The sequence below is a fragment of the Osmia lignaria genome, unplaced genomic scaffold (assembly GCF_051020975.1).
Source record: "Osmia lignaria lignaria isolate PbOS001 unplaced genomic scaffold, iyOsmLign1 scaffold0012, whole genome shotgun sequence".
NCBI classification, from domain to species: domain Eukaryota; kingdom Metazoa; phylum Arthropoda; class Insecta; order Hymenoptera; family Megachilidae; genus Osmia; species Osmia lignaria.
Genome location: NW_027478166.1, coordinates 8,380,092 through 8,404,373, shown reverse-complemented (window position 1 = coordinate 8,404,373; position 24,282 = coordinate 8,380,092).

Genomic DNA, 24,282 nt, shown 5'->3' with positions numbered 1-24,282 from the left:
ATCCCAAGGGAAGGGGCCTGACGGACATATTTCGAGATATTTCTTCTTCTTGTTGTTCTTCTTCTGCACAGCTAAGCTGGAAGTGGCATTTGCAGCTCGCAGTAGTGCGGAGTTATCTCAAAGAAAGGGGCCACGGTGTTTCTGTATCTCTATTATGTTGGTGCGGCTTCGGAACTTTTAAATATCTTGATATATCTCGAGAACTACGCATCTGATCAAAAAATATCATAGAACATAAAAAGTAGGAAACTTAATTTTCTACAAAAAAGGTCTCTTAACATTTTGCCGTAGCTCGCTTCGTTTCCGAGATATTTGCAGATTTATCTCAAGGGAAGGGGCCTGACGGACATATTTCCAGATATTTCTTCTTCTTGTTGTTCTTCTTCTGCACAGCTAAGCTGGAAGTGGCATTTGCAGCTCGCAATAGTGCAGTGTTATCTCAAAGAAAGGGGCCACGGTGTTTCTGTATCTCTATTATGTTGGTGCGGCTTCGGAACTTTTAAATATCTCGATATATCTCGAAAACTACGCTTCTGATCAAAAAATATCATAGAACATAAATTGTAGGAAACATAATTCTCTACAAAAAAGGTCTCTTAACATTTTGCCATAGCTCGCTTCGTTTCCGAGATATTTGCAGATTTATCTCAAGGGAAGGGGCCTGACGGACATATTTCGAGATATTTCTTCTTCTTGTTGTTCTTCTTCTGCACAGCTAAGCTGGAAGTGGCATTTGCAGCTCGCAATTGTGCAGAGTTATCTCAAAGAGAGGGGCCACGGTGTTTCTGTATCTCTATTATGTTGGTGCGGCTTCGGAACTTTTAAATATCTTGATATATCTCGAGAACTACGCATCTGATCAAAAAATATCGTAGAACATAAAAAGTAGGAAACTTAATTCTCTACAAATAAGGTCTCTTAACATTTTGCCATAGCTCGCTTGGTTTCCGAGATATTTGCAGATTTATCTCAAGGGAAGGGGCCTGAGGGACATATTTCGAAATATTTCTTCTTCTTGTTGTTCTTCTTCTGCACAGCTAAGCTGGAAGTGGCATTTGCAGGTCGCAATAGTGCAGAGTTATCTCAAAGAAAGGGGCCACGGTGTTTCTGTATCTCTATTATGTTGGTGCGGCTTCGGAACTTTTAAATATCTCGATATATCTCGAAAACTACGCTTCTGATCAAAAAATATCACAGAACGTAAATTGTAGGAAACATAATTCTCTACAAAAAAGGTCTCTTAAGATTTTGCCATAGCTCGCTTCGTTTCCGAGATATTTGCAGATTTATCTCAAGGGAAGGGGCCTGACGGACATATTTCGAGATATTTCTTCTTCTTGTTGTTCTTCTTCTGCACAGCTAAGCTGGAAGTGGCATTTGCAGCTCGCAATAGTGCAGAGTTATCTCAAAGAAAGGGGCCACAGTGTTTCTGTATCTCTATTATGTTGGTGCGGCTTCGGAACTTTTAAATATCTTGATATATCTCGAGAACTACGCATCTGATCAAAAAATATCGTAGAACATAAAAAGTAGGAAACTTAATTCTCTACAAATAAGGTCTCTTAACATTTTGCCATAGCTCGCTTGGTTTCCGAGATATTTGCAGATTTATCTCAAGGGAAGGGGCCTGACGGACATATTTCGAGATATTTCTTCTTCTTGTTGTTCTTCTTCTGCACAGCTAAGCTGAAAGTGGCATTTGCAGCTCGCAATAGTGCAGAGTTATCTCAAAGAGAGGGGCCACGGTGTTTCTGTATCTCTATTATGTTGGTGCGGCTTCGGAACTTTTAAATATCTTGATATATCTCGAGAACTACGCGTCTGATCAAAAAATATCATAGAACATAAAAAGTAGGAAACATAATTCTCTACAAAAAAGGTCTCTTAACATTTTGCCATAGCTCGCTTCGTTTCCGAGATATTTGCAGATTTATCTCAAGGGAAGGGGCCTGACGGACATATTTCGAGATATTTCTTCTTCTTGTTGTTCCTCTTCTGCACAGCTAAGCTGGAAGTGGCATTTGCAGCTCGCAATTGTGCAGAGTTATCTCAAAGAGAGGGGCCACGGTGTTTCTGTATCTCTATTATGTTGGTGCGGCTTCGGAACTTTTAAATATCTTGATATATCTCGAGAACTACGCATCTGATCAGAAAATATCATAGAAGATAAAGAGTAGGAAACTTAATTCTCTACAAAAAAGGTCTCTTAACATTTTGCCATAGCTCGCTTCGTTTCCGAGATATTTGCAGATTTATCTCAAGGTAAGGGGCCTGACGGACATATTTCGAGATATTTCTTCTTCTTGTTGTTCTTCTTCTGCACAGCTAAGCTGGAAGTGGCATTTGCAGCTCGCAATAGTGCAGAGTTACCTCAAAGAAAGGGGCCACGGTGTTTCTGTATATCTATTATGTTGGTGCCGCTTCGGAACTTTTAAATATCTGGATATATCTCGAGAACTACGCATCTGATCAAAAAATATTATAGAACATAAAAAGTAGGAAACTTAATTCTCTACAAAAAAGGTCTCTTAACATTTTTCCATAGCTCGCTTCGTTTCCGAGATATTTGCAGATTTATCCCAAGGGAAGGGGCCTGACGGACATATTTCGAGATATTTCTTCTTCTTGTTGTTCTTCTTCTGCACAGCTAAGCTGGAAGTGGCATTTGCAGCTCGCAGTAGTGCGGAGTTATCTCAAAGAAAGGGGCCACGGTGTTTCTGTATCTCTATTATGTTGGTGCGGCTTCGGAACTTTTAAATATCTTGATATATCTCGAGAACTACGCATCTGATCAAAAAATATCATAGAACATAAAAAGTAGGAAACTTAATTTTCTACAAAAAAGGTCTCTTAACATTTTGCCGTAGCTCGCTTCGTTTCCGAGATATTTGCAGATTTATCTCAAGGGAAGGGGCCTGACGGACATATTTCCAGATATTTCTTCTTCTTGTTGTTCTTCTTCTGCACAGCTAAGCTGGAAGTGGCATTTGCAGCTCGCAATAGTGCAGTGTTATCTCAAAGAAAGGGGCCACGGTGTTTCTGTATCTCTATTATGTTGGTGCGGCTTCGGAACTTTTAAATATCTCGATATATCTCGAAAACTACGCTTCTGATCAAAAAATATCATAGAACATAAATTGTAGGAAACATAATTCTCTACAAAAAAGGTCTCTTAACATTTTGCCATAGCTCGCTTCGTTTCCGAGATATTTGCAGATTTATCTCAAGGGAAGGGGCCTGACGGACATATTTCGAGATATTTCTTCTTCTTGTTGTTCTTCTTCTGCACAGCTAAGCTGGAAGTGGCATTTGCAGCTCGCAATTGTGCAGAGTTATCTCAAAGAGAGGGGCCACGGTGTTTCTGTATCTCTATTATGTTGGTGCGGCTTCGGAACTTTTAAATATCTTGATATATCTCGAGAACTACGCATCTGATCAAAAAATATCGTAGAACATAAAAAGTAGGAAACTTAATTCTCTACAAATAAGGTCTCTTAACATTTTGCCATAGCTCGCTTGGTTTCCGAGATATTTGCAGATTTATCTCAAGGGAAGGGGCCTGAGGGACATATTTCGAAATATTTCTTCTTCTTGTTGTTCTTCTTCTGCACAGCTAAGCTGGAAGTGGCATTTGCAGGTCGCAATAGTGCAGAGTTATCTCAAAGAAAGGGGCCACGGTGTTTCTGTATCTCTATTATGTTGGTGCGGCTTCGGAACTTTTAAATATCTCGATATATCTCGAAAACTACGCTTCTGATCAAAAAATATCACAGAACGTAAATTGTAGGAAACATAATTCTCTACAAAAAAGGTCTCTTAAGATTTTGCCATAGCTCGCTTCGTTTCCGAGATATTTGCAGATTTATCTCAAGGGAAGGGGCCTGACGGACATATTTCGAGATATTTCTTCTTCTTGTTGTTCTTCTTCTGCACAGCTAAGCTGGAAGTGGCATTTGCAGCTCGCAATAGTGCAGAGTTATCTCAAAGAAAGGGGCCACAGTGTTTCTGTATCTCTATTATGTTGGTGCGGCTTCGGAACTTTTAAATATCTTGATATATCTCGAGAACTACGCATCTGATCAAAAAATATCGTAGAACATAAAAAGTAGGAAACTTAATTCTCTACAAATAAGGTCTCTTAACATTTTGCCATAGCTCGCTTGGTTTCCGAGATATTTGCAGATTTATCTCAAGGGAAGGGGCCTGACGGACATATTTCGAGATATTTCTTCTTCTTGTTGTTCTTCTTCTGCACAGCTAAGCTGAAAGTGGCATTTGCAGCTCGCAATAGTGCAGAGTTATCTCAAAGAGAGGGGCCACGGTGTTTCTGTATCTCTATTATGTTGGTGCGGCTTCGGAACTTTTAAATATCTTGATATATCTCGAGAACTACGCGTCTGATCAAAAAATATCATAGAACATAAAAAGTAGGAAACATAATTCTCTACAAAAAAGGTCTCTTAACATTTTGCCATAGCTCGCTTCGTTTCCGAGATATTTGCAGATTTATCTCAAGGGAAGGGGCCTGACGGACATATTTCGAGATATTTCTTCTTCTTGTTGTTCCTCTTCTGCACAGCTAAGCTGGAAGTGGCATTTGCAGCTCGCAATTGTGCAGAGTTATCTCAAAGAGAGGGGCCACGGTGTTTCTGTATCTCTATTATGTTGGTGCGGCTTCGGAACTTTTAAATATCTTGATATATCTCGAGAACTACGCATCTGATCAGAAAATATCATAGAAGATAAAGAGTAGGAAACTTAATTCTCTACAAAAAAGGTCTCTTAACATTTTGCCATAGCTCGCTTCGTTTCCGAGATATTTGCAGATTTATCTCAAGGTAAGGGGCCTGACGGACATATTTCGAGATATTTCTTCTTCTTGTTGTTCTTCTTCTGCACAGCTAAGCTGGAAGTGGCATTTGCAGCTCGCAATAGTGCATAGCTATCTGAAAGAAAGGGGCCACGGTGTTTCTGTATCTCTATAATGTTGGTGCGGCTTCGGAACTTTTAAATATCTTGATATATCTCGAGAACTACGCATCTGATCAAAAAATATCATAGAACATAAAAAGTAGGAAACTTAATTCGCTACAAAAAAGGTCTCTTAACATTTTGCCATAGCTCGCTTCGTTTCCGAGATATTTGCAGATTTATCTCAAGGGAAGGGGCCTAACGGACATATTTCGTGATATTTCTTCTTCTTGTTGTTCTTCTTCTGCACAGCTAAGCTGGAAGTGGCATTTGCAGCTCGCAATAGTGCAGAGTTATCTCAAAGAAAGGGGCCACGGTGTTTCTGTATCTCTATTATGTTGGTGCGGCTTCTTAACTTTTAAATATCTTGATATATCTCGAGAACTACGCATCTGATCAAAAAATTTCATAGAACATAAAAAGTAGGAAACTCAATTCTCTACAAAAAAGGTCTCTTAACATTTTGCAATAGCTCGCTTCGTTTCCGAGATATTTGCAGATTTATCTCAAGGGAGGGGCCTGACGGACATATTTCGAGATATTTCTTCTTCTTGTTGTTCTTCTTCTGCACAGCTAAGCTGGAAGTGGCATTTGCGGCTCGCACTAGTGCAGAGTTATCTCAAAGAAAGGGGCCACGGTGTTTCTGTATCTCTATTATGTTGGTGCGGCTTCGGAACTTTTAAATATCTCGATATATCTCGAAAACTACGCTTCTGATCAAAAAATATCATAGAACATAAATTGTAGGAAACATAATTCTCTACAAAAAACGTCTCTTAACATTTTGCCATAGCTCGCTTCGTTTCCGAGATATTTGCAGATTCAGCTCAAAGGAACTGGCCTGACGGACATATTTCGAGATATTTCTTCTTCTTGTTGTTTTTCCTCTGCACAGCTAAGCTGGAAGTGGCATTTGCAGCTCGCAATAGTGCAGAGTTATCTTATAGAAAGGGGCCACGGTGTTTCTGTATCTCTATTATGTTGGTGCGGCTTCGGAACTTTTAAATATCTTGATATATCTCGAGAACTACGCATCTGATCAAAAAATACCATAGAACATAAAAAGTAGGAAACTTAATTCTCTACACATAAGGTCTCTTAACATTTTGCCATAGCTCGCTTCGTTTCCGAGATATTTGCAGATTTATCTCAAGGGAAGGGGCCTGACGGACATATTTCGAGATATTTCTTCTTCTTGTTGTTCTTCTTCTGCACAGCTAAGCTGGAAGTGGCATTTGCAGCTCGCAATAGTGCAGAGTTATCTCAAAGAAAGGGGCCACGGTGTTTCTGTATCTCTATTATGTTGGTGCGGCTTCGGAACTTTTAAATATCTTGATATATCTCGAGAACTACGCGTCTGATCAAAAAATATCATAGAACATAAAAAGTAGGAAACATAATTCTCTACAAAAAAGGTCTCTTAACATTTTGCCATAGCTCGCTTCGTTTCCGAGATATTTGCAGATTTATCTCAAGGGAAGGGTCCTGACGGACATATTTCGAGATATTTCTTCTTCTTGTTGTTCTTCTTCTGCGCAGCTAAACTGGAAGTGGCATTTCCAGCTCGCAATCGTGCAGAGTAATCTCAAAGAAAGGGGCCACGGTGTTTCTGTATCTCTATTATGTTGGTGCGGCTTCTTAACTTTTAAATATCTTGATATATCTCGAGAACTACGCATCTGATCAAAAAATTTCATAGAACATAAAAAGTAGGAAACTCAATTCTCTACAAAAAAGGTCTCTTAACATTTTGCAATAGCTCGCTTCGTTTCCGAGATATTTGCAGATTTATCTCAAGGGAAGGGGCCTGACGGACATATTTGGAGATATTTCTTCTTCTTGTTGTTCTTCTTCTGCACAGCTAAGCTGGTAGTGGCATTTGCGGCTCGCACTAGTGCAGAGTTATCTCAAAGAAAGGGGCCACGGTGTTTCTGTATCTCTATTATGTTGGTGCGGCTTCGGAACTTTTAAATATCTCGATATATCTCGAAAACTACGCTTCTGATCAAAAAATATCATAGAACATAAATTGTAGGAAACATAATTCTCTACAAAAAACGTCTCTTAACATTTTGCCATAGCTCGCTTCGTTTCCGAGATATTTGCAGATTCAGCTCAAAGGAACTGGCCTGACGGACATATTTCGAGATATTTCTTCTTCTTGTTGTTTTTCCTCTGCACAGCTAAGCTGGAAGTGGCATTTGCAGCTCGCAATAGTGCAGAGTTATCTTATAGAAAGGGGCCACGGTGTTTCTGTATCTCTATTATGTTGGTGCGGCTTCGGAACTTTTAAATATCTTGATATATCTCGAGAACTACGCATCTGATCAAAAAATACCATAGAACATAAAAAGTAGGAAACTTAATTCTCTACACATAAGGTCTCTTAACATTTTGCCATAGCTCGCTTCGTTTCCGAGATATTTGCAGATTTATCTCAAGGGAAGGGGCCTGACGGACATATTTCGAGATATTTCTTCTTCTTGTTGTTCTTCTTCTGCACAGCTAAGCTGGAAGTGGCATTTGCAGCTCGCAATAGTGCAGAGTTATCTCAAAGAAAGGGGCCACGGTGTTTCTGTATCTCTATTATGTTGGTGCGGCTTCGGAACTTTTAAATATCTTGATATATCTCGAGAACTACGCGTCTGATCAAAAAATATCATAGAACATAAAAAGTAGGAAACATAATTCTCTACAAAAAAGGTCTCTTAACATTTTGCCATAGCTCGCTTCGTTTCCGAGATATTTGCAGATTTATCTCAAGGGAAGGGTCCTGACGGACATATTTCGAGATATTTCTTCTTCTTGTTGTTCTTCTTCTGCACAGCTAAACTGGAAGTGGCATTTCCAGCTCGCAATCGTGCAGAGTAATCTCAAAGAAAGGGGCCACGGTGTTTCTGTATCTCTATTATGTTGGTGCGGCTTCGGAACTTTTAAATATCTTGATATATCTCGAGAACTACGCCTCTGATCGAAAAATATCATACAACATAAAAAGTAGGAAACTGAATTCTCTACAAAAAAGGTCTCTTAACATTTTGCCATAGCTCGCTTCGTTTCCGAGATATTTGCAGATTTATCTCAAGGGAAGGGGCCGACGGACATATTTCGAGATGTTTCTTCTTCTTGTTGTTCTTCTTCTGCACAGCTAAACTGGAAGTGGCATTTCCAGCTCGCAGTAGTGCAGAGTTATCTCAAGGAAAGGGGCCACGGTGTTTCTGTATCTCTATTATGTTGGTGCGGCTTCGGAACTTTTAAATATCTCGATATATCTCGAAAACTACGCATCTGATCAAAAAATATCATACAACATAAAAAGTAGGAAACTTAATTCTCTACAAAAAAGGTCTCTTAACGTTTTGCAATAGCTCGCTTCGTTTCCGAGATATTTGCAGATTTATCTCAAGGGAAGGGTCCTGACGGACATATTTCGTGATATTTCTTCTTCTTGTTGTTCTTCTTCTGCACAGCTAAGCTGGAAGTGGCATTTGCAGCTCGCAATAGTGCAGAGTTATCTCAAAGAAAGGGGCCACGGTGTTTCTGTATCTCTATTATGTTGGTGCGGCTTCTTAACTTTTAAATATCTTGATATATCTCGAGAACTACGCATCTGATCAAAAAATTTCATAGAACATAAAAAGTAGGAAACTCAATTCTCTACAAAAAAGGTCTCTTAACATTTTGCAATAGCTCGCTTCGTTTCCGAGATATTTGCAGATTTATCTCAAGGGAAGGGGCCTGACGGACATATTTGGAGATATTTCTTCTTCTTGTTGTTCTTCTTCTGCACAGCTAAGCTGGTAGTGGCATTTGCGGCTCGCACTAGTGCAGAGTTATCTCAAAGAAAGGGGCCACGGTGTTTCTGTATCTCTATTATGTTGGTGCGGCTTCGGAACTTTTAAATATCTCGATATATCTCGAAAACTACGCTTCTGATCAAAAAATATCATAGAACATAAATTGTAGGAAACATAATTCTCTACAAAAAACGTCTCTTAACATTTTGCCATAGCTCGCTTCGTTTCCGAGATATTTGCAGATTCAGCTCAAAGGAACTGGCCTGACGGACATATTTCGGGATATTTCTTCTTCTTGTTGTTCTTCCTCTGCACAGCTAAGCTGGAAGTGGCATTTGCAGCTCGCAATAGTGCAGAGTTATCTTAAAGAAAGGGGCCACGGTGTTTCTGTATCTCTATTATGTTGGTGCGGCTTCGGAACTTTTAAATATCTTGATATATCTCGAGAACTACGCATCTGATCAAAAAATACCATAGAACATAAAAAGTAGGAAACATAATTCTCTACAAAAAAGGTCTCTTAACATTTTGCCATAGCTCGCTTCGTTTCCGAGATATTTGCAGATTTATCTCAAGGGAAGGGTCCTGACGGACATATTTCGAGATATTTCTTCTTCTTGTTGTTCTTCTTCTGCACAGCTAAACTGGAAGTGGCATTTCCAGCTCGCAATAGTGCAGAGTTATCCCAAAGAAAGGGGCCACGGTGTTGCTGTATCTCTATTACGTTGGTGCGGCTTCGGCACTTTTAAACATCTCGATATATCTCGAAAACTACGCTTCTGATCAAAAAATATCATAGAACATAAATTGTAGGAAACATAATTCTCTACGAAAAAGGTCTCCTAACATTTTGCCATAGCTCGCTTCGTTTCCGAGATATTTGCAGATTTATCTCAAGGGACGGGTCCTGATGGACATATTTCGAGATATTTCTTCTTCTTGTTGTTCTTCTTCTGCACAGCTAAAGTGGAAGTGGCATTTCCAGCTCGCAATCGTGCAGAGTAATCTCAAAGAAAGGGGCCACGGTGTTTCTGTATCTCTATTATGTTGGTGCGGCTTCGGAACTTTTAAATATCTTGATATATCTCGAGAACTACGCCTCTGATCGAAAAATATCATACAACATAAAAAGTAGGAAACTGAATTCTCTACAAAAAAGGTCTCTTAACATTTTGCCATAGCTCGCTTCGTTTCCGAGATATTTGCAGATTTATCTCAAGGGAAGGGGCCGACGGACATATTTCGAGATATTCCTTCTTCTTGTTGTTCTTCTTCTGCACAGCTAAGCTGGAAGTGGCATTTGCAGCTCGCAATAGTGCAGAGTTATCTCAAAGAAAGGGGCCACGGTGTTTCTGTACCTCTATTATGTTGGTGCAGCTTCGGAGCTTTTAAATATCTTGATATATCTCGAGAACTACGTATCTGATCAAAAAATATCATAGAACATAAAAAGTAGGAAACATAATTCTCTACAAAAAAGGTCTCTTAACATTTTGCCATAGCTCGCTTCGTTTCCGAGATATTTGCAGATTTATCTCAAGGGAAGGGTCCTGACGGACATATTTCGAGATATTTCTTCTTCTTGTTGTTCTTCTTCTGCACAGCTAAACTGGAAGTGGCATTTCCAGCTCGCAATCGTGCAGAGTAATCTCAAAGAAAGGGGCCACGGTGTTTCTGTATCTCTATTATGTTGGTGCGGCTTCGGAACTTTTAAATATCTTGATATATCTCGAGAACTACGCCTCTGATCGAAAAATATCATACAACATAAAAAGTAGGAAACTGAATTCTCTACAAAAAAGGTCTCTTAACATTTTGCCATAGCTCGCTTCGTTTCCGAGATATTTGCAGATTTATCTCAAGGGAAGGGGCCGACGGACATATTTCGAGATATTTCTTCTTCTTGTTGTTCTTCTTCTGCACAGCTAAGCTGGAAGTGGCATTTGCAGCTCGCAATAGTGCAGAGTTATCTCAAAGAAAGGGGCCACGGTGTTTCTGTACCTCTATTATGTTGGTGCAGCTTCGGAGCTTTTAAATATCTTGATATATCTCGAGAACTACGCATCTGATCAAAAAATATCATAGAACATAAATTGTAGGAAACATAATTCTCTACAAAAAAGGTCTCTTAACATTTTGCCATAGCTCGCTTCGTTTCCGAGATATTTGCAGATTTATCTCAAGGGAAGGGTCCTGATGGACATATTTCGAGATGTTTCTTCTTCTTGTTGTTCTTCTTCTGCACAGCTAAACTGGAAGTGGCATTTCCAGCTCGCAGTAGTGCAGAGTTATCTCAAGGAAAGGGGCCACGGTGTTTCTGTATCTCTATTATGTTGGTGCGGCTTCGGAACTTTTAAATATCTCGATATATCTCGAAAACTACGCATCTGATCAAAAAATATCATACAACATAAAAAGTAGGAAACTTAATTCTCTACAAAAAAGGTCTCTTAACGTTTTGCAATAGCTCGCTTCGTTTCCGAGATATTTGCAGATTTATCTCAAGGGAAGGGTCCTGACGGACATATTTCGTGATATTTCTTCTTCTTGTTGTTCTTCTTCTGCACAGCTAAGCTGGAAGTGGCATTTGCAGCTCGCAATAGTGCAGAGTTATCTCAAAGAAAGGGGCCACGGTGTTTCTGTATCTCTATTATGTTGGTGCGGCTTCTTAACTTTTAAATATCTTGATATATCTCGAGAACTACGCATCTGATCAAAAAATTTCATAGAACATAAAAAGTAGGAAACTCAATTCTCTACAAAAAAGGTCTCTTAACATTTTGCAATAGCTCGCTTCGTTTCCGAGATATTTGCAGATTTATCTCAAGGGAAGGGGCCTGACGGACATATTTGGAGATATTTCTTCTTCTTGTTGTTCTTCTTCTGCACAGCTAAGCTGGTAGTGGCATTTGCGGCTCGCACTAGTGCAGAGTTATCTCAAAGAAAGGGGCCACGGTGTTTCTGTATCTCTATTATGTTGGTGCGGCTTCGGAACTTTTAAATATCTCGATATATCTCGAAAACTACGCTTCTGATCAAAAAATATCATAGAACATAAATTGTAGGAAACATAATTCTCTACAAAAAACGTCTCTTAACATTTTGCCATAGCTCGCTTCGTTTCCGAGATATTTGCAGATTCAGCTCAAAGGAACTGGCCTGACGGACATATTTCGAGATATTTCTTCTTCTTGTTGTTCTTCCTCTGCACAGCTAAGCTGGAAGTGGCATTTGCAGCTCGCAATAGTGCAGAGTTATCTTAAAGAAAGGGGCCACGGTGTTTCTGTATCTCTATTATGTTGGTGCGGCTTCGGAACTTTTAAATATCTTGATATATCTCGAGAACTACGCATCTGATCAAAAAATACCATAGAACATAAAAAGTAGGAAACATAATTCTCTACAAAAAAGGTCTCTTAACATTTTGCCATAGCTCGCTTCGTTTCCGAGATATTTGCAGATTTATCTCAAGGGAAGGGTCCTGACGGACATATTTCGAGATATTTCTTCTTCTTGTTGTTCTTCTTCTGCACAGCTAAACTGGAAGTGGCATTTCCAGCTCGCAATAGTGCAGAGTTATCCCAAAGAAAGGGGCCACGGTGTTTCTGTATCTCTATTATGTTGGTGCGGCTTCGGCACTTTTAAATATCTCGATATATCTCGAAAACTACGCTTCTGATCAAAAAATATCATAGAACATAAATTGTAGGAAACATAATTCTCTACGAAAAAGGTCTCCTAACATTTTGCCATAGCTCGCTTCGTTTCCGAGATATTTGCAGATTTATCTCAAGGGACGGGTCCTGATGGACATATTTCGAGATATTTCTTCTTCTTGTTGTTCTTCTTCTGCACAGCTAAACTGGAAGTGGCATTTCCAGCTCGCAATCGTGCAGAGTAATCTCAAAGAAAGGGGCCACGGTGTTTCTGTATCTCTATTATGTTGGTGCGGCTTCGGAACTTTTAAATATCTTGATATATCTCGAGAACTACGCCTCTGATCGAAAAATATCATACAACATAAAAAGTAGGAAACTGAATTCTCTACAAAAAAGGTCTCTTAACATTTTGCCATAGCTCGCTTCGTTTCCGAGATATTTGCAGATTTATCTCAAGGGAAGGGGCCGACGGACATATTTCGAGATATTTCTTCTTCTTGTTGTTCTTCTTCTGCACAGCTAAGCTGGAAGTGGCATTTGCAGCTCGCAATAGTGCAGAGTTATCTCAAAGAAAGGGGCCACGGTGTTTCTGTACCTCTATTATGTTCGTGCAGCTTCGGAGCTTTTAAATATCTTGATATATCTCGAGAACTACGCATCTGATCAAAAAATATCATAGAACATAAAAAGTAGGAAACTTAATTCTCTACAAAAAAGGTCTCTTAACGTTTTGCAATAGCTCGCTTCGTTTCCGAGATATTTGCAGATTTATCTCAAGGGAAGGGTCCTGACGGACATATTTCGAGATATTTCTCCTTCTTGTTGTTCTTCTTCTGCACAGCTAAACTGGAAGTGGCATTTCCAGCTCGCAATAGTGCAGAGTTATGCCAAAGAAAGGGGCCACGGTGTTTCTGTATCTCTATTATGTTGGTGCGGCTTCGGAACTTTTAAATATCTCGATATATCTCGAAAACTACGCTTCTGATCAAAAAATATCATAGAACATAAATTGTAGGAAACATAATTCTCTACAAAAAAGGTCTCTTAACATTTTGCCATAGCTCGCTTCGTTTCCGAGATATTTGCAGATTTATCTCAAGGGAAGGGTCCTGATGGACATATTTCGAGATGTTTCTTCTTCTTGTTGTTCTTCTTCTGCACAGCTAAACTGGAAGTGGCATTTCCAGCTCGCAGTAGTGCAGAGTTATCTCAAAGAAAGGGGCCACGGTGTTTCTGTATCTCTATTATGTTGGTGCGGCTTCGGAACTTTTAAATATCTTGACATATCTCGAGAACTACGCATCTGATCAAAAAATATCATACAACATAGAAAGTAGGAAACTTAATTCTCTACAAAAAAGGTCTCTTAACGTTTTGCAATAGCTCGCTTCGTTTCCGAGATATTTGCAGATTTATCTCAAGGGAAGGGTCCTGACGGACATATTTCGAGATATTTCTTCTTCTTGTTGTTCTTCTTCTGCACAGCTAAACTGGAAGTGGCATTTCCAGCTCGCAATAGTGCAGAGTTATCCCAAAGAAAGGGGCCACGGTGTTGCTGTATCTCTATTACGTTGGTGCGGCTTCGGCACTTTTAAATATCTCGATATATCTCGAAAACTACGCTTCTGATCAAAAAATATCATAGAACATAAATTGTAGGAAACATAATTCTCTACGAAAAAGGTCTCCTAACATTTTGCCATAGCTCGCTTCGTTTCCGAGATATTTGCAGATTTATCTCAAGGGACGGGTCCTGATGGACATATTTCGAGATATTTCTTCTTCTTGTTGTTCTTCTTCTGCACAGCTAAAGTGGAAGTGGCATTTCCAGCTCGCAATCGTGCAGAGTAATCTCAAAGAAAGGGGCCACGGTGTTTCTGTATCTCTATTATGTTGGTGCGGCTTCGGAACTTTTGAATATCTTGATATATCTCGAGAACTACGCCTCTGATCGAAAAATATCATACAACATAAAAAGTAGGAAACTGAATTCTCTACAAAAAAGGTCTCTTAACATTTTGCCATAGCTCGCTTCGTTTCCGAGATATTTGCAGATTTATCTCAAGGGAAGGGGCCGACGGACATATTTCGAGATATTTCTTCTTCTTGTTGTTCTTCTTCTGCACAGCTAAGCTGGAAGTGGCATTTGCAGCTCGCAATAGTGCAGAGTTATCTCAAAGAAAGGGGCCACGGTGTTTCTGTACCTCTATTATGTTCGTGCAGCTTCGGAGCTTTTAAATATCTTGATATATCTCGAGAACTACGCATCTGATCAAAAAATATCATAGAACATAAAAAGTAGGAAACTTAATTCTCTACAAAAAAGGTCTCTTAACGTTTTGCAATAGCTCGCTTCGTTTCCGAGATATTTGCAGATTTATCTCAAGGGAAGGGTCCTGACGGACATATTTCGAGATATTTCTCCTTCTTGTTGTTCTTCTTCTGCACAGCTAAACTGGAAGTGGCATTTCCAGCTCGCAATAGTGCAGAGTTATGCCAAAGAAAGGGGCCACGGTGTTTCTGTATCTCTATTATGTTGGTGCGGCTTCGGAACTTTTAAATATCTCGATATATCTCGAAAACTACGCTTCTGATCAAAAAATATCATAGAACATAAATTGTAGGAAACATAATTCTCTACAAAAAAGGTCTCTTAACATTTTGCCATAGCTCGCTTCGTTTCCGAGATATTTGCAGATTTATCTCAAGGGAAGGGTCCTGATGGACATATTTCGAGATGTTTCTTCTTCTTGTTGTTCTTCTTCTGCACAGCTAAACTGGAAGTGGCATTTCCAGCTCGCAGTAGTGCAGAGTTATCTCAAAGAAAGGGGCCACGGTGTTTCTGTATCTCTATTATGTTGGTGCGGCTTCGGAACTTTTAAATATCTTGACATATCTCGAGAACTACGCATCTGATCAAAAAATATCATACAACATAGAAAGTAGGAAACTTAATTCTCTACAAAAAAGGTCTCTTAACGTTTTGCAATAGCTCGCTTCGTTTCCGAGATATTTGCAGATTTATCTCAAGGGAAGGGTCCTGACGGACATATTTCGAGATATTTCTTCTTCTTGTTGTTCTTCTTCTGCACAGCTAAACTGGAAGTGGCATTTCCAGCTCGCAATAGTGCAGAGTTATCCCAAAGAAAGGGGCCACGGTGTTGCTGTATCTCTATTACGTTGGTGCGGCTTCGGCACTTTTAAATATCTCGATATATCTCGAAAACTACGCTTCTGATCAAAAAATATCATAGAACATAAATTGTAGGAAACATAATTCTCTACGAAAAAGGTCTCCTAACATTTTGCCATAGCTCGCTTCGTTTCCGAGATATTTGCAGATTTATCTCAAGGGACGGGTCCTGATGGACATATTTCGAGATATTTCTTCTTCTTGTTGTTCTTCTTCTGCACAGCTAAAGTGGAAGTGGCATTTCCAGCTCGCAATCGTGCAGAGTAATCTCAAAGAAAGGGGCCACGGTGTTTCTGTATCTCTATTATGTTGGTGCGGCTTCGGAACTTTTGAATATCTTGATATATCTCGAGAACTACGCCTCTGATCGAAAAATATCATACAACATAAAAAGTAGGAAACTGAATTCTCTACAAAAAAGGTCTCTTAACATTTTGCCATAGCTCGCTTCGTTTCCGAGATATTTGCAGATTTATCTCAAGGGAAGGGGCCGACGGACATATTTCGAGATATTCCTTCTTCTTGTTGTTCTTCTTCTGCACAGCTAAGCTGGAAGTGGCATTTGCAGCTCGCAATAGTGCAGAGTTATCTCAAAGAAAGGGGCCACGGTGTTTCTGTACCTCTATTATGTTGGTGCAGCTTCGGAGCTTTTAAATATCTTGATATATCTCGAGAACTACGCATCTGATCAAAAAATATCATAGAACATAAAAAGTAGGAAACTTAATTCTCTACAAAAAAGGTCTCTTAACGTTTTGCAATAGCTCGCTTCGTTTCCGAGATATTTGCAGATTTATCTCAAGGGAAGGGTCCTGACGGACATATTTCGAGATATTTCTTCTTCTTGTTGTTCTTCTTCTGCACAGCTAAACTGGAAGTGGCATTTCCAGCTCGCAATAGTGCAGAGTTATGCCAAAGAAAGGGGCCACGGTGTTTCTGTATCTCTATTATGTTGGTGCGGCTTCGGAACTTTTAAATATCTCGATATATCTCGAAAACTACGCTTCTGATCAAAAAATATCATAGAACATAAATTGTAGGAAACATAATTCTCTACAAATAAGGTCTCTTAACATTTTGCCATAGCTCGCTTGGTTTCCGAGATATTTGCAGATTTATCTCAAGGGAAGGGGCCTGAGGGACATATTTCGAGATATTTCTTCTTCTTGTTGTTCTTCTTCTGCACAGCTAAGCTGGAAGTGGCATTTGCAGCTCGCAATAGTGCAGAGTTACCTCAAAGAAAGGGGCCACGGTGTTTCTGTATCTCTATTATGTTGGTGCCGCTTCGGAACTTTTAAATATCTGGATATATCTCGAGAACTACGCATCTGATCAAAAAATATCATAGAACATAAAAAGTAGGAAACTTAATTCTCTACAAAAAAGGTCTCTTAACATTTTGCCATAGCTCGCTTCGTTTCCGAGATATTTGCAGATTTATCCCAAGGGAAGGGGCCTGACGGACATATTTCGAGATATTTCTTCTTCTTGTTGTTCTTCTTCTGCACAGCTAAGCTGGAAGTGGCATTTGCAGCTCGCAATAGTGCAGAGTTATCTCAAAGAAAGGGGCCACGGTGTTTCTGTATCTCCATTATGTTGGTGCGGCTTCGGAACTTTTAAATATCTTGATATATCTCGAGAACTACGCATCTGATCAAAAAATATCATAGAACATAAAAAGTAGGAAACTTAATTCTCTACAAAAAAGGTCTCTTAACGTTTTGCAATAGCTCGCTTCGTTTCCGAGATATTTGCAGATTTATCTCAAGGGAAGGGTCCTGACGGACATATTTCGAGATATTTCTTCTTCTTGTTGTTCTTCTTCTGCACAGCTAAGCTGGAAGTGGCATTTGCAGCTCGCAATTGTGCAGAGTTATCTCAAAGAGAGGGGCCACGGTGTTTCTGTATCTCTATTATGTCGGTGCGGCTTCGGAACTTTTAAATATCTTGATATATCTCGAGAACTACGCATCTGATCAAAAAATATCGTAGAACATAAAAAGTAGGAAACTTAATTCTCTACAAATAAGGTCTCTTAACATTTTGCCATAGCTCGCTTGGTTTCCGAGATATTTGCAGATTTATCTCAAGGGAAGGGGCCTGAGGGACATATTTCGAAATATTTCTTCTTCTTGTTGTTCTTCTTCTGCACAGCTAAGCTGGAAGTGGCATTTGCAGGTCGCAATAGTGCAGAGTTATCTCAAAGAAAGGGGCCACGGTGTTTCTGTATCTCTATTATGTTGGTGCGGCTTCGGAACTTTTAAATATCTCGATATATCTCGAAAACTACGCTTCTGATCAAAAAATATCACAGAACGTAAATAGTAGGAAACATAATTCTCTACAAAAAAGGTCTCTTAAGATTTTGCCATAGCTCGCTTCGTTTCCGAGATATTTGCAGATTTATCTCAAGGGAAGGGGCCTGACGGACCTATTTCGAGATATTTCTTCTTCTTGTTGTTCTTCTTCTGCACAGCTAAGCTGGAAGTGGCATTTGCAGCTCGCAATAGTGCAGAGTTATCTCAAAGAAAGGGGCCACGGTGTTTCTGTATCTCTATTATGTTGGTGCGGCTTCGGAACTTTTAAATATCTTGATATATCTCGAGAACTACGCATCTGATCAAAAAATATCGTAGAACATAAAAAGTAGGAAACTTAATTCTCTACAAATAAGGTCTCTTAACATTTTGCCATAGCTCGCTTGGTTTCCGAGATATTTGCAGATTTATCTCAAGGGAAGGGGCCTGAGGGACATATTTCGAGATATTTCTTCTTCTTGTTGTTCTTCTTCTGCACAGCTAAGCTGGAAGTGGCATTTGCAGCTCGCAATAGTGCAGAGTTACCTCAAAGAAAGGGGCCACGGTGTTTCTGTATCTCTATTATGTTGGTGCCGCTTCGGAACTTTTAAATATCTGGATATATCTCGAGAACTACGCATCTGATCAAAAAATATTATAGAACATAAAAAGTAGGAAACTTAATTCTCTACAAAAAAGGTCTCTTAACATTTTTCCATAGCTCGCTTCGTTTCCGAGATATTTGCAGATTTATCCCAAGGGAAGGGGCCTGACGGACATATTTCGAGATATTTCTTCTTCTTGTTGTTCTTCTTCTGCACAGCTAAGCTGGAAGTGGCATTTGCAGCTCGCAATTGTGCAGAGTTATCTCAAAGAGAGGGGCCACGGTGTTTCTGTATCTCTATTATGTCGGTGCGGCTTCGGAACTTTTAAATATCTTGATATATCTCGAGAACTACGCATCTGATCAAAAAATATCGTAGAACATAAAAAGTAGGAAACTTAATTCTCTACAAAAAAGGTCTCTTAAGATTTTGCCATAGCTCGCTTCGTTTCCGAGATATTTGCAGATTTATCTCAAGGGAAGGGGCCTGACGGACCTATTTCGAGATACTTCTTCTTCTTGTTGTTCTTCTTCTGCACAGCTAAGCTGGAAGTGGCATTTGCAGCTCGCAATAGTGCAGAGTTATCTCAAAGAAAGGGGCCACGGTGTTTCTGTATCTCTATTATGTTGGTGCGGCTTCGGAACTTTTAAATATCTTGATATATCTCGAGAACTACGCATCTGATCAAAAAATATCGTAGAACATAAAAAGTAGGAAACTTAATTCTCTACAAATAAGGTCTCTTAACATTTTGCCATAGCTCGCTTGGTTTCCGAGATATTTGCAGATTTATCTCAAGGGAAGGGGCCTGAGGGACATATTTCGAGATATTTCTTCTTCTTGTTGTTCTTCTTCTGCACAGCTAAGCTGGAAGTGGCATTTGCAGCTCGCAATAGTGCAGAGTTACCTCAAAGAAAGGGGCCACGGTGTTTCTGTATCTCTATTATGTTGGTGCCGCTTCGGAACTTTTAAATATCTGGATATATCTCGAGAACTACGCATCTGATCAAAAAATATTATAGAACATAAAAAGTAGGAAACTTAATTCTCTACAAAAAAGGTCTCTTAACATTTTTCCATAGCTCGCTTCGTTTCCGAGATATTTGCAGATTTATCCCAAGGGAAGGGGCCTGACGGATATATTTCGAGATATTTCTTCTTCTTGTTGTTCTTCTTCTGCACAGCTAAGCTGGAAGTGGCATTTGCAGCTCGCAGTAGTGCGGAGTTATCTCAAAGAAAGGGGCCACGGTGTTTCTGTATCTCTATTATGTTGGTGCGGCTTCGGAACTTTTAAATATCTTGATATATCTCGAGAACTACGCATCTGTTTAAAAAATATCATAGAACATAAAAAGTAGGAATCCTAATTTTCTACAAAAAAGGTCTCTTAACATTTTGCCGTAGCTCGCTTCGTTTCCGAGATATTTGCAGATTTATCTCAAGGGAAGGGGCCTGACGGACATATTTCCAGATATTTCTTCTTCTTGTTGTTCTTCTTCTGCACAGCTAAGCTGGAAGCGGCATTTGCAGCTCGCAATAGTGCAGTGTTATCTCAAAGAAAGGGGCCACGGTGTTTCTGTATCTCTATTATGTTGGTGCGGCTTCGGAACTTTTAAATATCTCGATATATCTCGAAAACTACGCTTCTGATCAAAAAATATCATAGAACATAAATTGTAGGAAACATAATTCTCTACAAAAAAGGTCTCTTAACATTTTGCCATAGCTCGCTTCGTTTCCGAGATATTTGCAGATTTATCTCAAGGGAAGGGGCCTGACGGACATATTTCGAGATATTTCTTCTTCTTGTTGTTCTTCTTCTGCACAGCTAAGCTGGAAGTGGCATTTCCAGCTCGCAGTAGTGCAGAGTTATCTCAAAGAGAGGGGCCACGGTGTTTCTGTATCTCTATTATGTTGGTGCGGCTTCGGAACTTTTAAATATCTTGATATATCTCGAGAACTACGCATCTAATCAAAAAATATCGTAGAACATAAAAAGTAGGAAACTTAATTCTCTACAAATAAGGTCTCTTAACATTTTGCCATAGCTCGCTTGGTTTCCGAGATATTTGCAGATTTATCTCAAGGGAAGGGGCCTGAGGGACATATTTCGAAATATTTCTTCTTCTTGTTGTTCTTCTTCTGCACAGCTAAGCTGGAAGTGGCATTTGCAGGTCGCAATAGTGCAGAGTTATCTCAAAGAAAGGGGCCACGGTGTTTCTGTATCTCTATTATGTTGGTGCGGCTTCGGAACTTTTAAATATCTCGATATATCTCGAAAACTACGCTTCTGATCAAAAAATATCACACAACGTAAATTGTAGGAAACATAATTTTCTACAAAAAAGGTCTCTTAAGATTTTGCCATAGCTCGCTTCGTTTCCGAGATATTTGCAGATTTATCTCAAGGGAAGGGGCCTGACGGACATATTTCGAGATATTTCTTCTTCTTGTTGTTCTTCTTCTGCACAGCTAAGTTGGAAGTGGCATTTGCAGCTCGCAATAGTGCAGAGTTATCTCAAAGAAAGGGGCCACAGTGTTTCTGTATCTCTATTATGTTGGTGCGGGTTCGGAACTTTTAAATATCTTGATATATCTCGAGAACTACGCATCTGATCAAAAAATATCGTAGAACATAAAAAGTAGGAAACTTAATTCTCTACAAATAAGGTCTCTTAAGATTTTGCCATAGCTCGCTTGGTTTCCGAGATATTTGCAGATTTATCTCAAGGGAAGGGGCCTGAGGGACATATTTCGAGATATTTCTTCTTCTTGTTGTTCTTCTTCTGCACAGCTAAGCTGGAAGTGGCATTTGCAGCTCGCAATAGTGCAGAGTTACCTCAAAGAAAGGGGCCACGGTGTTTCTGTATCTCTATTATGTTGGTGCCGCTTCGGAACTTTTAAATATCTGGATATATCTCGAGAACTACGCATCTGATCAAAAAATATTATAGAACATAAAAAGTAGGAAACTTAATTCTCTACAAAAAAGATCTCTTAACATTTTTCCATAGCTCGCTTCGTTTCCGAGATATTTGCAGATTTATCCCAAGGGAAGGGGCCTGACGGACATATTTCGAGATATTTCTTCTTCTTGTTGTTCTTCTTCTGCACAGCTAAGCTGGAAGTGGCATTTGCAGCTCGCAGTAGTGCAGAGTTATCTCAAAGAAAGGGGCCACGGTGTTTCTGTATCTCTATTATGTTGGTGCGGCTTCGGAACTTTTAAATATCTCGATATATCTCGAAAACTACGCTTCTGATCAAAAAATATCATAGAACATAAATTGTAGGAAACATAATTTTCTACAAAAAAGGTCTCTCAAGATTTTGCCATAGCTCGCTTCGTTTCCGAGATATTTGCAGATTTATCTCAAGGGAAGGGGCCTGACGGACATATTTCGAGATATTTCTTCTTCTTGTTGTTCTTCTTCTGCACAGCTAAGCTGGAAGTGGCATTTGCAGCTCGCAATAGTGCAGAGTTATCTCAAAGAAAGGGGCCACAGTGTTTCTGTATCTCTATTATGTTGGTGCGGGTTCGGAACTTTTAAATATCTTGATATATCTCGAGAACTACGCATCTGATCAAAAAATATCGTAGAACATAAAAAGTAGGAAACTTAATTCTCTACAAATAAGGTCTCTTAAGATTTTGCCATAGCTCGCTTGGTTTCCGAGATATTTGCAGATTTATCTCAAGGGAAGGGGCCTGAGGGACATATTTCGAGATATTTCTTCTTCTTGTTGTTCTTCTTCTGCACAGCTAAGCTGGAAGTGGCATTTGCAGCTCGCAATAGTGCAGAGTTACCTCAAAGAAAGGGGCCACGGTGTTTCTGTATCTCTATTATGTTGGTGCCGCTTCGGAACTTTTAAATATCTGGATATATCTCGAGAACTACGCATCTGATCAAAAAATATTATAGAACATAAAAAGTAGGAAACTTAATTCTCTACAAAAAAGGTCTCTTAACATTTTTCCATAGCTCGCTTCGTTTCCGAGATATTTGCAGATTTATCCCAAGGGAAGGGGCCTGACGGATATATTTCGAGATATTTCTTCTTCTTGTTGTTCTTCTTCTGCACAGCTAAGCTGGAAGTGGCATTTGCAGCTCGCAGTAGTGCGGAGTTATCTCAAAGAAAGGGGCCACGGTGTTTCTGTATCTCTATTATGTTGGTGCGGCTTCGGAACTTTTAAATATCTTGATATATCTCGAGAACTACGCATCTGTTTAAAAAATATCATAGAACATAAAAAGTAGGAATCCTAATTTTCTACAAAAAAGGTCTCTTAACATTTTGCCGTAGCTCGCTTCGTTTCCGAGATATTTGCAGATTTATCTCAAGGGAAGGGGCCTGACGGACATATTTCCAGATATTTCTTCTTCTTGTTGTTCTTCTTCTGCACAGCTAAGCTGGAAGCGGCATTTGCAGCTCGCAATAGTGCAGTGTTATCTCAAAGAAAGGGGCCACGGTGTTTCTGTATCTCTATTATGTTGGTGCGGCTTCGGAACTTTTAAATATCTCGATATATCTCGAAAACTACGCTTCTGATCAAAAAATATCATAGAACATAAATTGTAGGAAACATAATTCTCTACAAAAAAGGTCTCTTAACATTTTGCCATAGCTCGCTTCGTTTCCGAGATATTTGCAGATTTATCTCAAGGGAAGGGGCCTGACGGACATATTTCGAGATATTTCTTCTTCTTGTTGTTCTTCTTCTGCACAGCTAAGCTGGAAGTGGCATTTGCAGCTCGCAATTGTGCACAGTTATCTCAAAGAGAGGGGCCACGGTGTTTCTGTATCTCTATTATGTTGGTGCGGCTTCGGAACTTTTAAATATCTTGATATATCTCGAGAACTACGCATCTAATCAAAAAATATCGTAGAACATAAAAAGTAGGAAACTTAATTCTCTACAAATAAGGTCTCTTAACATTTTGCCATAGCTCGCTTGGTTTCCGAGATATTTGCAGATTTATCTCAAGGGAAGGGGCCTGAGGGACATATTTCGAAATATTTCTTCTTCTTGTTGTTCTTCTTCTGCACAGCTAAGCTGGAAGTGGCATTTGCAGGTCGCAATAGTGCAGAGTTATCTCAAAGAAAGGGGCCACGGTGTTTCTGTATCTCTATTATGTTGGTGCGGCTTCGGAACTTTTAAATATCTCGATATATCTCGAAAACTACGCTTCTGATCAAAAAATATCACACAACGTAAATTGTAGGAAACATAATTTTCTACAAAAAAGGTCTCTTAAGATTTTGCCATAGCTCGCTTCGTTTCCGAGATATTTGCAGATTTATCTCAAGGGAAGGGGCCTGACGGACATATTTCGAGATATTTCTTCTTCTTGTTGTTCTTCTTCTGCACAGCTAAGTTGGAAGTGGCATTTGCAGCTCGCAATAGTGCAGAGTTATCTCAAAGAAAGGGGCCACAGTGTTTCTGTATCTCTATTATGTTGGTGCGGGTTCGGAACTTTTAAATATCTTGATATATCTCGAGAACTACGCATCTGATCAAAAAATATCGTAGAACATAAAAAGTAGGAAACTTAATTCTCTACAAATAAGGTCTCTTAAGATTTTGCCATAGCTCGCTTGGTTTCCGAGATATTTGCAGATTTATCTCAAGGGAAGGGGCCTGAGGGACATATTTCGAGATATTTCTTCTTCTTGTTGTTCTTCTTCTGCACAGCTAAGCTGGAAGTGGCATTTGCAGCTCGCAATAGTGCAGAGTTACCTCAAAGAAAGGGGCCACGGTGT